Below are 16,510 nucleotides of genomic sequence, written 5' to 3'. Positions count from 1 at the left end.
AACCAGAAGCCATGGATTACAGGCAACATCCGCGCTGAGCAAAAATCTAAAGCTGCTGCTTTCAAGGAGCGAGACACTAATCCGGGTACTTATAAGAAATCCTGCTATGCCCTCAGATGAACCATCAAACAGGCAAAGCATTAATACAGGTTTAAGATTGAATCCTACTACACTGGCTCTGACGCTCGTTGGATGTGCCAAGGCTTGCAAACTATTACGGATTACAAAGGGATACCCAACCATGAGCTGCCCAGTGGCGAAAGCCTACCAAACGAGCTAAATGCCTTCTATGCTTGCTTCAAGGCAAGCAACACTGAACCTTGCATGAAATCACCAGCTGTTTCGGACGAATGTGAGATCACGCTCTCCGTTGCCGATGTGAGTAAGACCTTTAAACAGGTCAACATTCACTTGGCTGCAGGGCCAGACGGATTACCAGGACGCATACTGAGAACATGCACTGACCAACTGGCAAGAGTCTTCACTGACATTTTCAACCTCTCCCTGACCGAGTCTGTAATACACAAACTGACATGGTCCAAACACACCAAGACAGTCGTGAAGAAGGCATGACAATGCCTATGCCCTCTCAGGAGACCGAAAAGATTTGGCATGGGTCCTCAGATCCTCAAAAAGTTATACAGCTGCACCATCGAGAGCATCCTGACTGATTGCATCAATGCTTGGTATGGCAACTGCTCAGCATCTGACCGTAGAGGTTAGTGCGTACGGCCCAGTACATCACTGGGGACAAGCTTCCTGCCATCCAGGACATCTATACCAGGCGGGGTCAGAGAAAGGACCTAAAAATTGTCAAGACTCCAGCCACGCAAGTCAAAAACTGTTCTCTCTGCTACCGCATGGCAAGTGGTACCGGATCGCCAAGTCTAAGTCCAAAAGGCTCAAATGGCTAACCAGACTATTTGCATTGATCTCCCTTTTTACGCTGCTGCTACTCTGTGTTTATTACCTATTGCGTAGTCACTTTACACCTTCCTACATATACATATTACCTGAATTACCTATAGCCTCGTTATTGTTTTTATTTTTTAAATGACATTTTATTTCTTTAGAATTTTTTTAGCAAATATTTTCTTACTTAAAAAAAATGCATTGTTGAAAGTAAGTGTTTCATGGTAAGTGGTTCATGGTAAGTGTTTCATGGTAAGTGTTTCATGGTAAGGTTGTAACACCTGTTGTATTCAGCGCATGTGACAAAAAAACATTTTATTTTATTTGATATGAAACAAATGTACATTTCTCATCTCTTCTCACCAGGTTTGACCTCTCCTTTGGCCCCCAGCACAGCAGTGAATCCTACACCAGGTGTGCTGGTCATCTGTAGTTAGTTAAAATAAGTCAATTGTTTTCAGTTTATCTTACCCAGGTCTTTGTATTCTTTCCTCATCACAAATGTGCCTAATTACTAGAAAAGAGGTTGATCTTGGATTGATTAAATCATCCCATTAAGATACTTTATTGTATAACCAGATCTAATGACTTTGCTTTGCACCAGATTTGACTGTTAATCCTACTTTGACAACTGACACACCAAAGAGTCCAACTGAAAGTTTGTATGGCCACACGATGTTTGTTTATTGGTGTTTACTAGTTGTGATGTGTGTTAACTGTTAACAAACTGTCTCTATCTTGCATGTCTCTATCTTGCTCCGCCGGGGAAGTCCCATTAGTTCTCTTATTTAGTGCTTAAACAGACAAGTTATATTTGCAAGATTTAGCTTATACAAAATTCATCATTAATTCATCATTAACGTTTGTTTCATGCATGTGACCAACCAATACCTCACAAGGCTTCTTCTCTCCAAGCTGAGACCTTGAAACTGAGACACCCCTTTCGGTTTTCAAAACAATGTTCTTGGCGCACTGCCAAATTGCTTATACTGATAGTGAGGATTCCTCCCAGTCACGATCAATCAGTCAGTTGCATGGACCCAGTCCAATTGGTTATTAGAAAAGCACAAACATAACATTTTCCTTCACAGACTCAAATGTAAAACGCTTAGCTGACTAGCTGTCTTTTCTCACATATATGAAAACAGAAACGTTTACCAAGACTAATAATAAAGTGGTATTCTAACACCTGTCTACAATTGAAGTATTTACATTTGGATTAAGAGCTAATGACGTCTCCTGATGTCATCATGTCACCAAACAGAGGTGCAATTATGGCAGACAGCAGTGGGTATGGCTTCTGGAGTGGGCGTGTTCTTGATGGGATTGACAGCTGTCTATCTCTGCAGGAGGACCAGTGAGTACTTCTGATTCTGCATAACAAATAACTTGCAAACATTTTCCTTCTCATATTAATGTAAGTGCCTTTGACATGGGTTAATCTTTCAACTCCTTTTGGTGATATTGTGTAGTGTAGGCTATATTCAACATCAATCATTTAGTCTAATTTGTTTTTCAGAGAAAACCAATTCTCAGAGGTAAGAATTCCCTTGTGAATACGATGCAGATTGTATCAACCTTTAGTTCTGTATTGTCCATGATGAGATGTTCTTACCACAACCTTCTTATATACTTTTATGTTGTACAGACCTACAGCCAGACAGGATGATCACAGCCAATGTATGTTCCAAACAAAATACATCAAACACTGCACACACTACTAACACAACTACACACATGCATGTACAAACAACAAATTCTAATTTAAGTTGTATTTATTTTCTGTTGTAGGTGATTTGGTGATGGGAGCTATGAGCAGTGCAGGCATGTTGGATTCAAGGGATGCTGGGATCTGTTCTCTCATCACCTCTGTACCGTCCACGTTTTTGCCCTCGGGTGAGTTTGTAACATAATGTCTTCTGTCCCCACCCCCCCCCACACACACAGACACACAGACACACAACCTCTTACTTTGTCTCTCTCCGTGAGATGCAGGTCCTGTGCAGGTATCTGCAAATGAAGATGTAAGTACAGCAAAAATAATAGCCTTGGATATAGATACATACTTGTTTTCGTAGGAACAGACAGACAGTCTGAGGGATAATAAGGATCTTTCTCTCTCTCTTTCCTCCAGGCTGATTCAGAGAATGCAGGGGTCTACAGCCTGATCACTTCTGTACCATCCACATCTTTACCATTAGGTTTGTCTATTTAACTCTGTCCCAATGTTTCATATGTCAGGCTTTATATAGGACTCAAAGTTGTTTAAGCTTGGATGTTGGTCTGAGGTAGTCATATCAGTAAGCATGTATGTGTATAAGTTATACATAAGATAATGTGTTAGAGCATGAGAATAGAGCTGTACGTCTGTCTACAGGATGGTTTGAGTCAGGAGGAGAAGTGACTTGTGTGTGTGTGCGCACATACTGACTCACTCACTCACTCACTCAGGCTCCTTCTGTGTTGTACAGGTCCTTTTGAAGAAAATGGAAGGTCATCTGAAAACGTCAATGTAAGTTCAGAATCACCCACTGTGTTTGGTGATTGTGATCGACTCTCAGTTTCAGATTGATTTGACATCCTTTTAAATTACATTACATTTACAGTACTGTAGAATTAAAGGACTGAAGTTAAACTGTCTGTTTCTTTTCTCTAGTCTGATACGTACCACATATACAGCTCAATCCCCGACAGACCAGCAACCTCAGCCCAGCCTGATGGGTTTTACAGTCTTCTACAGACACACTGAAACTACACCACTGGCTCTCTGTATGTCTCACATAAATATTGTTTCTTTCAGGATGTCCTTTATTTATCACACATCATGTTACTGTAAATAAGTATCTAAAACATCTACTACAGTACCGTTTCTATTTATAAGTAACATTCAGTAAGCAGCCGCTAGAGGCCCCTCCCCCTCCAAAAGCAACAGTAGGATAGTAGAATACACAACGTGCAGTTTCGAAATGTGGTTCTACATCAGAAGTTTTTCTCTTGTTATTTCAGTCACTGACAGTCACTCAATTATCCCATGTCAGCTAAGATTTTATAGATTGCTTGGCAAGTAATCTAGCCAGCTATCTAAGTCTTGTAGTAATGGTCCAATTACTGCCCAGGGGCCCTGACTTCCACGGGGCCCCCAATAATTTTGTTAGTCACTCTCACTCAGATATCAAATGAACATGGCATAAGTCATGGCAAAATGTGTGGAATTGCAGGAAATGAGCTTTAAACTGAATTTTATTATTTCAACGACAATGGCACAACGTGTTGAAAATTTGCTTAATAACTGCAAAGTTCTCTCCGCCCCATGGCAAAATGAGTAGAATTGCAGGACAAATACTTTAAAGCTCCAAATGTTTCTCTCCGCCACTAAAATGTTTTATCGGTGAGGTGGGCAAATCTCGCTTAGGGTCCCCAAAATGCTTGGAACTGCCGTAATTTCCTGTATCACACATTGACACCTGGCCTGGATTTTGGAGGTGTCTGGGGCATACTCCCCTTAAAATATTTTTCAGTAAATGCCCAAGTAAATATATACTGTATTTATATATATTCTGTCATCTGTGTGATGTCTCCTTCCATAACGGTTTGATACAGTTTACTAAATAAAATATATTTGTGATCAAAATCGATAGATACAGACAATTTAAAATAAATAAATAAATATATAACATATTCACACAATGCAAAAAAACAGGTAAATAGGAAATTAAAAGAATATAAGTCATTAAGATCCAAAGTGGTATTGCTAAGAAATTTTTCTTGGTGAAATTCATCTTGTGTTGAAATATGCTTATAATATAAACCAGATGCACCCCAAAAATCTGTGGGAAAAGTCTAATGTTATTTGAACAATTTTTGCGGCAAAGTTTAGCAAACCCCAAAAGCCTGATCTTATAGCAAAAGTAGTGATATTGATATTGCCCACATACGTTGTTACAAGCTACAAAATATAACATTTCGGTTTTAAAAATGTTTACATTGTTGGCAACATCAGATCATCAAAACTGAAAAATATAGATTTCCAAATGCTATTCAAATCTCCAAATTTCTCCATGTTCACATGTTAACTTGTTGTTTTCCAAATTCCCAGTTGAATTTCAACTTACTCAGCACCTCAGTCCCTCCTTCAATGTGCAGTATTGTAGACACATTCTAGCCTTGAAGTCCAATGATTGCGGAGTGGTTTAGATGTAAATGGTGTGAGAACACAACTTCATTACATTTTTTTTCAGTTAATATGAGCTTACATTCTGTTTCGATGCACACTTGAGCCCAGCGGTCAGGATGGTCGATTATGCTATGGGGGATGGCTTTGTTTGTTGAAAAGGGGTGGCTCCCCGCTCACCTCCCATATACACTGTACACACTGTACATAGATCTTTCTATTGTGTTATTGACTGTACGTTTGTTTATGTGTAACTCTGTGTTGTAGTTTTTGTCGCACTGCTTTGCTTTATCTTGGCCAGGTCGCAGTTGTAAATGAGAACTTGTTCTGAACTGGCCTACCTGGTTAAATAAATGTGAAATAAAATAAAATAAAAAATAAATCCCTCTTCTATACAGTTGGGAGAACAAGTATTTGACAAACTGCCGATTTTGCAGGTTTTCCTACTTACAAAGCATGTAGAAGTCTGTAATTTTTTATCATAGGTACACTTCAACTGTGAGAGACGGAATCTAAAACAAAAATCCAGAAAATCACATTGTATGATATTTACAGTGCCTTGCGAAAGTATTCGACCCCCTTGAACTTTGCGACCTTTTGCCACATTTCAGGCTTCAAACATAAAGATATAAAACTGTATTTTTTTGTGAAGAATCAACAACAAGTGGGACACAATCATTAAGTGGAACGACATTTATTGGATATTTCAAACTTTTTTAACAAATCAAAAACTGAAAAATTGGGCGTAACGATGCTTCGTGGGTGACTGTTGATGATGTGTGCAGAGGGTCCCTGGATCGCGCCCGGGTATGGGCGAGGGGACGGTCTAAAGTTATACTGTTACACATGCAATCATAGACCCAATGAGGAGATGTTAAATGTCCTCCATTGCAATGGGTGTAGCTCAATAACAATGATCCCATACAATTGGGAAGATTATAGGGTGATGTCTAAATCCTAGGAGTGATGAGCACAATCAATTCAGTGGATTCAGTTTACCGGCTTCCTTGTCCTTAGTCTTCTTGGCTCCAACCTTGGCAGCCTTTGGAGACTTCTCCACATTGGGATCAGTGTCGTCAGTGGCCTTTGGCTGTTGCCTTTGGCTGTTGACTTATCTAATAAACACACCACTTTATATTCAAAACTGGTACCATGAAGTTTGGCTCATTTGGCAGGTAAGCTACTATCACATTCAGAAAATAAAGTCCATTCACCTTGGATCACATTATTCTTGATTTAATTACTTGGGTTAACAAAGCCTAGTTGCCACAAGGAGCCTATTGAAGTAACTGTCCAGTGGAGATCTCACTTTAAAAAAAATGTATATTCTGTTAATTTGTACCCAAATAATGTTGTGGACTCATCCGGTATAGTGATGTTATGTTTGATGCCTGAGCTCTGAGGTATGCGTTGAAATCGCAGTGTGCCGATGCCCATATCACCTTATCACAAGCATGTGATCAATGACGTCAAAAGCTTTGTTTCGTCGAACAACCACCTGATTGGTAAAAGACAAAAAGGCTACACTGCACACACACTATGGGGTGTGGGACATAATCAATAATAATTTGGCTGCTCTAAATTCGATGACCAGCAGGTGGCACTAGTGTGCACTCGATCAAAGCCTTGAGTAATTAACCTATTTCAGACAATTAGCTGGAAAATCTCAACGCTCCAGGAAGCTTTGTTTCCCCATCAGGATTAATGAAGCCCCTGGGCCCAAAAGGCAGAAAAAAGGTCACAAATTTATACATACATTTTACAGTACATATTAGATATGTAGTATATATTTTTTTTACTGCAACCGCAAACCACAGAAGGATTCAGGAGCCTGCTCTCAATGAGTGTAGACAGCTTCCTACTGCCAATCAGATGGGGGAGGAGAGGTTTGGGTAAATGGGAGGCTCTGCCTTGATTGGGTAACTGAAAAATAAACTGCATAATAACTAAATGTGACTGGTCAAATATGTGAGTCAGGGGCTGGGCCCAAGAGGCAAAAAAACAAATGAATTATTTTTTAACCAACCATGTTCTCAATGTTCAAAATACACCAGAGAACATATTTAGCCACAGAGGATCAATAGCTTCTCAAAAATAACTGGATTAAATTTTATCACAAGAGCATGCAGGTAACTGCCAAAATAAAGAAAACGCCAACAAAGTGTGTTAAAAAGGGTGTTTGGCCTCCATCAGCTGCAAGAACAGCTTCAATACGCCTTGGCATAAATTATAGAAATTGATCTAAACCATGGCAGGAAAACGCATCCCACACACTATAAACTTTGTCCATCAGTTATTCAAATGTTTCCTTTATTTTGGTAGTTACTGGTTGCCTACAGTCTGGAAGACTGCAATTTGGGCAGCATGCATGCCAAAATGTACAGCTTGTTGTGTTGTGGCCATAGACATAATACATTGATTTTTGGATCCTCTTATCCTGGCATTTTGAGTGGAAACTCATGGGTACACTAGCAATGGCTGCCAGTTCTGATTTGAACTGGAACTGGCATCCATGGATGATATGTAGTTGGTTGCAGCTGTCTGTTTGCTGTCTGTGCGCCGTTTGCTATCGAGTTGATGTCCTCACCAATACCCCGCCCTCGATTCCTATTTTCAGGGTCTTGCGTGTCATGTACTTCAACCTCATCAGGTCCACAGATGGATATTTCTCTGTTATGAAGCCGCGAATGGCCTGCGATGAGACGATTCGAGAGTCCAACTCCTTCAGCGCTTCATTAACCAACACCATCGTGGGTGGATGAAGAGGGGGTTTTCGTGCAAGAGCACCAGCTTTGCTGGTTTCTAACAATGAAATTGACAAATCTATCAACCGTAATCTGACCAAATAGCCGTTACTTCTTCCGCGGTTGCTGCTTTTTTTTAGGTGGCATGATCAAACGGTTAATATCAAAGTTAGGCTATATGAAAACGTTAGTTTAAAAATAGCAACTGCATTCTCAGCCTACACAGGTTCAATGTTATGCACTTCAAGCAAAGCACGCAGTTTATCTGAACGGGCGTGGAAATGTAGGTACCAGTCAGAGCATTAAAGGTAAACTGATCAGTCCGAGTAGTGTGAACTCGCTTTTTCTTCTCTCCTCCGTTCCTTCCTTCCTTCCATCCTTTCTTTTACTGCGCTTATCAGTTTACATTCACTGCTCTGGCATATTATTAAACGTGACTCACCAAACATAAATGAAATATGAAAACCCTTCTACATTTGAGAGATTCTAAAACTCTCATCCACAAATGCAGGGTTTTTGTAGTTAAACATTGTGCAGCTGTTAAAAACTTAAAACAAAAGGTCGAAGATAAATATTTTTCTCAGAAAGACAAGTTAGCTTGTTGGTTTTAGAAATTGAATTGCCTGCAATAATGATACAAAATAAAATTAGTTGAAGAAAGGTAGCTTTAGAACCTAAAAATAATTACAGATAAATGATTCTGAATGTTCAGCCTCCTCCTCTGCAACATGACATTAGCCCATAGTTGTCATATGAGACATCTGTGGTTTTCCTGTGAACAAGCTCCACATCTGCTTTTCTATTGAAACATTTAATCTTTGTCCCAGTCACTGCCACCATCTTCTGTGAAGTCAGACTAAAAGTATGTATGTAGCTGTCTAAAAAATGACATTGTTCATCCCTGATATGGCTGGTCGTCTGTTTTTGCTCATCTTCCTTTTCGGTGAGTTATTTTTCCCTTCCATCTGTTTGTGCTTCAGGATATTCCATTCTTCTTTCCCCTCTTTTAGTCTTTTACTTTAGGAACTCTTAATATTTCAACATGTTATGGTTATAAGAAGTGTGTCTTATTCCATTGATCATCCTATTGATTTATATTTCTCTGTCATTATTTTCCATTTTGTACAGATAAGAATGACCACTGCTTGATAACATGGTTGTGAATGCATTACAGACTGTTCTGCTTCGCCAGCTTGTGTAAAGTGTTCCCATCTCATGTTTTCTTATTTTTCATAGTGGTAAAAAGAGCATGATAATGACCCATTTTGTTATGTCTAGATACCTTCCAGTTCCTCAAAGCCAAAGGTCAGTATCATTATTATGGATTTAAAGCTGCAATATGTAACTTTTTGGGCTACCAGACAAAACAACGGGTTACCAAAATATTCAAATAATGATTGTCATATTTTCAATAATAACGTTATTTTGATTAATTTATTCACATGATTTCATCCTTCCACGAGATGCTGTATACACTGGCTATACAAAACATTAACATGACATAGACTGATCAGGAGAATCCAGGTGAAAGTAATGATCCTTATTAATGTCACTTGTTAAAGTCACTTAAATCAGTAAATAGATGAAGGGGAAGAGACAGGTTAAAGACATGGATTGTGTATGTGTGCCATTCAGAGGGGGAAAGGGCAAGACACAATATTTAAGTGCCTTTGATCGGGTATGGTAGAAAGTGCCAGAACTGCATCAGTGCTGGGTTTTTCACGCTCAACAGTTTCCTGTGTGTATCAAGAATGGTCCACCACCCTAAGGACATCCTGCCAACTTGACACAACTGTGGGAAGGTTTGAAGTCACAATTGGTCATCACCCCTGTGGAATGCTTTCTACACATTGTTAAATCCATGCCCCGACTGTTTGGTATATTCAGTGTATTCCTGACACAAATCTAGGGTTGGTACCCAAGCCAGCTGGTCGATCCATGATGGCTGTCAACGTTCTTATTCCTTGCTTGCTAGCTAACACTGTTAACACTGTCACGTAAAACAGTGCAGCCAGAATAACAGCAAAGAAGCTGTATTTGCATTTGTTTAAGCTGTTTTCTATATATTTTGGGGGGGATACATCCATAACAATGAGCTAATGACTCGATGTGAGATTTCGCCTGGCATAGAAAATGTGCTCTCTCTCCAGGACATTATTCAGTGGAGCTAGCCCACTACAGTACACAGTTAACATAATCACTTCAAACTGAAGCTGGAATGACAGTAAACTAGCTGAATTTCCTGTTTTTCTATTGGCATTTCTTTGAATATATCCATAAAAATGATACTGATTCATGATTTTGACTGGCTAAGAAAAGCTGCCAAACTCTCTCATCTCGACACATTCGTTCATTATTATGTGACAGCTGGAGATGATCAAAATTCAATATTGAAACAATGTTGCAAATGTCGGAGACAGACAGCAAGGTGAATACAAATCTACACTGTTGAAAAACAAATGCCAGTCTAAAATAAATGGGATATAATATCTAAATACATCTACTTTTTACAGTAGAGATCAAGTTTATAAATTGCCTGGTGATGTCTGGTTGTCTGATGGAATAGTGAATAGACTATTTTTTTGTGTTTGCAAACGTTGTGCGCATCGCCCTCCTGCGGCAACGTTTGCAAACACAAAAAAATGGTCTATTCACTATTCCATTTGACTGCTCAATCCACTATGGTGACAGAACGGAATGCCAACAAAAAAAAGCCTCTATTTACATGTTGCATAAGAGTGCATCTCACACTACTTTTGGATTAAAATTGGAGTTTAAGGCTCGTATGAATGACCTGCTTAATATAATGTTTGTGTCATCATCGCAAATCAACTGCATTATACTTCAAAATAACATACTTCAACCAGTAAAATGTCTCTTTGGCTACATCCTATGGCCATGTCAGTGAGTGTTTAGCATTCTAGCTAACAACTTGCTGCATCCAAAATAGTTATTTTACAAAGATCACAACAGAATATAATTTTAGTGACTGTTCTAGCAAGAATCAAAACATCATTGTCAGCGTAGGAGAGCCCCCCAAAAGTTATTTTGTTTAGAAGTAATAAAAACTAAATCTAGGCTATGTTGAATGGGCGCAGATGGAGTGGCTTTCTTACTGCAGCCAAGAGTCACGTGCATCTGTACGTGACGTCAGTGTGTCGTGCACTGGAAAGTATGGAACACCATCTGGGTCTTTGCATTTCAAAAAAGATACACGTGAAATAACACTGTTTGATGCATCAAATAACAATATTTGAAGGGTCAAATCAGCTTGTTGACCAATCAGGACCTGGATATGACTGTACGTCACATAATCATTTAACACGTTTGTTACTATTTTACGTAGTTATTACAGATTGATTACACTATCACTTGTATTTCATATGTCACAGTGATTCACCGATATGTATGATGCTGGTAAAGTTTGGTCTTGTGCACCTGCCGCTGCAGCACAAGCGCAGACACACCTCCCCAAGCTCTGGGACAGTTCTGGTCAGATAGAAATCCATCACTTCCGTTGTTTGGCTGTGCCCATTTAGCAACGTTCCAAAATGAGCATATGTCCTGGTGGAAGGATGTAAATAAAACACATTTACTCAGAACAATAATACGTCTTGAATGAAAGACATTTCCTTAATCTTTAGTTTAAATGTTGGCAACCGTTTTACAAAAGCCAAATGGCCATCAAAGCCGAGGATTATTGTGTGATAACTCCCTCCTAAGGGCTGTTCCTGGCACAGGCTCTCATTGTTTATTTATTACAATGTCTGAATTGTTTTTCTCTTTCAAACTCATATAATATTAAGTTGTACATTATCTGTATGAGTCATTAAACATTGAAAATGAATTTATAATTCAATTAAAAAAGACACTCCATCATCCCTCTGATCTCACAGATCTTCCTTGGCCCAGTCTAACAGTGATTCCTGCAGTCATCAAAGAGAGAGACTCAGTTCAGCTGAACTGTCAGACTCCTCCATCTGTCTCTGAGTGTTACTTCAAAATAGAGGGGAAAGTAGAATTCACCCTTCCATCACCCTGTCAACACACACTCACAGGAACACTACTGGTGAGGTGGACAGGTCAGAGTTCACCAGCTGAGGTCAAAATACAATGTCAGTACAATGCTAAAAGTTCACAGTTTAGATCCATATACAGTGAGCCTTCAACAGTCACAATTCAGGGTAAGAAGACTATTTGAATGGTTGTAAACAATGTACAGTTGTGCCATCATTACCATGTTCCTCTTTTGACATGTTATCATACTGTGTGTTGTCATAAACTATTACATGAAGCAATCAAGCAATATATTATATCTCCTTAATTTCCCATACTGTCGCTGCATAAAGTAATTGACTCAAGATCCTTAAGTCTGAAATAACAAGGAGGGATTAGTCTGTCAGTAAATTTCTCAAAACCACAAAATGCTAAATGCTAAATTCCCCTATTCTCACAGACATTCCCCAGCTGACAGTGAGTTCTACAGTCATCAGAGAAACAGAATCAGTTCAGCTGAGTTGTGAGACTCCTCCATCTCTCCCTGTGTCTCACTGTTACTTCAACATAGAGGGGAAGAATCTTCCAGACTCATTGTGTACGCAGACAATAACAGGAACTGAGCTGCTCAAGAGGTCTGGTCCAACATTTCCAGCTGTGGTCAAAGTGACGTGTTACTACACTGTATGGAAGTCTCACACATCTCCTTTTAGTGACCCTGTCTCAGTCACTGTTCAGGGTAAGTAGGTGGTTTAAACAATGATACACTTCACTGTTATACCGTATTAATTATGCTCGTTCTGAAAATGAGATCTTCTGTCGTATTTCTTAAACGTCTTCATTTCACATAATGATAGGAATTACTGTACTTTGTACAAGCATAAATTCTGACATAGTTTAACATTTTATTCATGGATTTTCCATACTGTTAGTATGTATGGATTACCTGTAATGTTTTTTAATATTAACTTTCAAAGAGACCCACCTGCTGAAATCAAACTGAGATGTTTTTACACAGTAGAAACTCACTATCCATCGATGCAAAGTGGTTCTGTCTCTCTTACTATTCTTGGTAAGAAATGTTAAATTCAGATTGTCTTGAATTATTCTGTTTAAATCACAATCTCATCCAATGTCATTTCAAAATAGTTGTTTTGACAAATCTTTGAAAGGTATATATCAAAAGTAGAGTTCTAAGATCCCACGGCAAACAACCACCGAGAGGCCAAAGTGCAATCAAAGGTTCTTTATAAACTCAGTTTACACAGTAATACACAGTATCACTACGACCCTATTAGAAACTTATAAATAGGCTGGGATTGAGGGCAATATGTTAACTAGAAGCAATGAGCCAAAATAACACTGCAGTTGATTCCCGATCGGTGGCCAATGTTCATTCTGGTCTCTCTGAGCCGGGTTTGTTCGTATGGTTCTACCCGAACAGGGTTCTTCCTCCAGAGCAGGGATCGTTCGTCTATGGCTGGTCTGGTAGTCGATTGCTGGTTTGGTGTTCAATGGTAGGTCGCCTTCTGTCCCTCGCTCCTCACCGGCCTGGTTGAGTGGTAGAGTTCGGTGTAGCCTTTCAGATGTGTCAGGCGTGTCCCCCGTGTCTGTAGTCGTGGGAGACAGAAAACATACAATTAGAGCATGTACTGGCCAACATTTGGGGTCACACTCACACGTTCGAAACAAGCACTTTCCTTAAGTAGTGCTGTAGAGAGCTTTGTGATTTGTGTCTTTCCTACAGCAGGGAACCAGGGAGAGGTGCAGCGAGTCGGTTGAAAGGTCCCTGGCTCAGCTCCTTTTAACTCTAGTTCTGGGGCGGGTTTAGCAATTAGTTTGGGGAGGGAGGCGCTGATAGAGAATTGGCAACAGCTGTCTCAATGTCACTTTAGTCCATGATAATCTGTGGAATCACAGCACACCATACAAGCAAGCAAAATAGTCCATGCGATTCAATTTGATTTCACACGTGAGAATGTAAGGAAATAAGTGAAAGGTAATCGTTGTAAACACACAGCACACATGATTAAATGGCACTCATAAATAGGAATGATATCAAATAAGACATGCTGATACGTAATATAAAGAGAATGGCAGGCTCTCGGTGAGTAAGAGTCAGTGTCAATTGTGACATATAAACTCAGCAAAAAAAAAATGTCCCTTATTCAGGACCCTGTCTTTCAAAGATAATTCGTAAAATTCCAAATAACCTGCAGATCTTCATTGTAAAGGGTTTAAACACTGTTTCCCATGCTTGTTCAATGAACCATACACAATTAATGAACATGCACCTGTGGAACGGTCGTTAAGACACTAACAGCTTACAGACGTTAGGCAATTAAGGTCACAGTTATGAAAACTTAGGACACTAAAGAGGCCTTTCTACTGACTCGGAAAAACACCAAAAGAAACATGCCCAATGTCCCTGCTCATCTGCGTGAACGTGCCTTAGTCATGCTGCAAGGAGGCATGAGGACTGCAGATGTGGCCAGTGCAAAAAATTGCAATGTCCGTTCTGTTAGACGCCTAAGTCAGCGCTACAGGGAGACAGGACGGACAGCTGATCATCCTTGCAGTGGTTGTTACACGTGGTCAGAACATCCAGACATCACACCTGCGGGATAGGTACAGGATGGCAACAACAACTACCTGAGTAACACCAGGAACGCGCAATCCCTCCACCAGTGCTCAGACTGTCCGTAATGGGCTGAGAGAGGCTAGACTGAGGTCTTGTAGGCCTGTTGTAAGGTAGGTCCTCACCAGACATCACTGGCAACAATGTTACCTATGGACACAAACCCACCGTCGCTGGACCAGACAGGACTGGCAAAAAGTGCTCTTCACTGACGAGTCGCTGTTTTGTCTTTATCGTGAAGGAACGAGCGTAACACCGAGGCCTGTACTCTGGAGCAGGATAATTTTGGTGGTGGGGGGTCCGTCATGGTCTGGGGCGGTGTGTCACAGCATCATCGGACTGAGCTTGTTGTCATTGCAGGCAATTGCAACGCTGTGCCTTACAGGGAAGTTACAGGGAGTCTTCCTCAACACAATCTGGAATATTTTTATGTATGTTGTAATAATTCATTACTTAAAACAATATATACTTCACATACTATCATTATATGAAGGAATGGACCTTATTATCAAAATCCTTTAGTGTAAATAACATGAAGATAAATGTTTTTAGACATTAAATGTTGATAGATTTACTTGATTTTATAATATACATATTTAAATCCAATTGAATGGTTGTTAGTACATTTCTCAAAACAAACAAACATTTGAAATACTCCTCTCTTCTGATCTTACAGGCCCTCCTCTTCCCAGGTTGACGGTGAGCCCTGCAGTCATCAGAGAGAGAGACTCAGTTCAGCTGAGCTGTGAGACTCCTCCATCCGTCTCCGTGTCTCAGTGTTATCTCTTCACTGAGAAGGGAGACTATAAACCATCCTGTCGTCAGACACTCACAGGGACTGAGCTCCTCTCGTGGTCAGATCAACGTTCACCTGCTGTGGTCAACGTGAGATGTTACTACTACGCTATTGGTAGTTCTTCCCCATCCTCTCACAGTGACCCTGGCTCAGTAACTGTCCAAGGTAAGCAGGTTATTTACATCATTGTGAACATGACCCTCCTATTACATATTACCATATTCTGAGATTCAATCAGCAACAATACACTAACCTGCAACAATATAATTCTGATTTCAAAGACAATGTTTCACAGAATGATTTACTGTCTTTTTACAATCTAGAAGTAATTTGTGTGATGAGTCATGTTCTTGAAATGCTCACGTCTGTTACACATGAAGATTTTATGTACATATTAGATTGACATACTATTTCCCTCTGAACTCACAGTCCCTCCTCAGCTGACAGTGAGTCCTGAAGTCATCAGGGATACGGACACAGTTCAGCTGAGATGTCACACTTCTCAATCTACCTCTGAGTCTCAGTGTTACTTCTACATAGAGGAAAGACAACATCTCCAACATACCACATCCTGTCAGCAGTCACTCACAGGGACCAAGCTGCTTGAATGGGCAGGTCATGGTCCAACCACCAAGGTCAACATGAGATGTATCTACTATGCTGTAGAGATGTCTATCTACTCTCCTTACAGTGACCCTGTCTCAGTCACTCTCCTGGGTAAGCAGGGTAGTTTATGTATTATTATACCCTAGTGTTTTTCTATTCTGGTCCAAGATTAACACACCAGATTATTTTATATTATTTATATAATATACATTTTAAATCCTGGCTGAAGTAATAAGAGATTATTTTTAGATTTTAGGGTTTATTATAATTTATTTTTATTTTTGAATTTTACCCCTTTTTCTCCCCAATTTCGTGGTATCCAATTGTTGTAGTAGCTACTATCTTGTCTCATCGCTACAACTCCCGTACGGGCTCGGGAGAGACGAAGGTTGAAAGTCATGCGTCCTCCGATACACAACCCAACCAAGCCGCACTGCTTCTTAACACAGCGCACATCCAACCCGGAAGCCAGCCGCACCAATGTGTCGGAGGAAACACAGTGCACCTGGCCACCTTGGTTAGCGCACACTGCGCCCAGCCCGCCACAGGAGTCGCTGGTGCGCGACCCCTACCGACCAAGCCCTCCCTAACCCGGGCGACGCTAGGCCAGGGACTCTGATGGCACAGCTGGCGCTGCAGTACAGCGC

At 40.2% G+C, this 16,510-nt stretch overlaps 2 long non-coding RNA genes across 2 annotated transcripts; both read left to right on the top strand.

Annotated features, from left to right (window-relative positions):
• The first annotated feature begins 2,904 nt into the window (after positions 1 to 2,904).
• Positions 2,905 to 3,494, top strand: LOC139370854 (uncharacterized). Its single transcript, XR_011627187.1, has 3 exons — positions 2,905 to 2,936; positions 3,047 to 3,113; positions 3,384 to 3,494. It is a non-coding gene; the product is annotated as an uncharacterized lncRNA (long non-coding RNA).
• An 8,789-nt stretch (positions 3,495 to 12,283) lies between these two features.
• LOC139370849 (uncharacterized) lies at positions 12,284 to 15,993 on the top strand. Its single transcript, XR_011627182.1, has 3 exons — positions 12,284 to 12,562; positions 15,138 to 15,422; positions 15,687 to 15,993. It is a non-coding gene; the product is annotated as an uncharacterized lncRNA (long non-coding RNA).
• The last annotated feature ends 517 nt before the right edge of the window (positions 15,994 to 16,510 follow it).

Source organism: Oncorhynchus clarkii, chromosome 17 (assembly GCF_045791955.1).
Source record: "Oncorhynchus clarkii lewisi isolate Uvic-CL-2024 chromosome 17, UVic_Ocla_1.0, whole genome shotgun sequence".
In the NCBI taxonomy this organism is placed as follows: Eukaryota; Metazoa; Chordata; class Actinopteri; order Salmoniformes; family Salmonidae; genus Oncorhynchus; species Oncorhynchus clarkii.
This window is presented reverse-complemented; position numbering and strand designations above follow the sequence as displayed.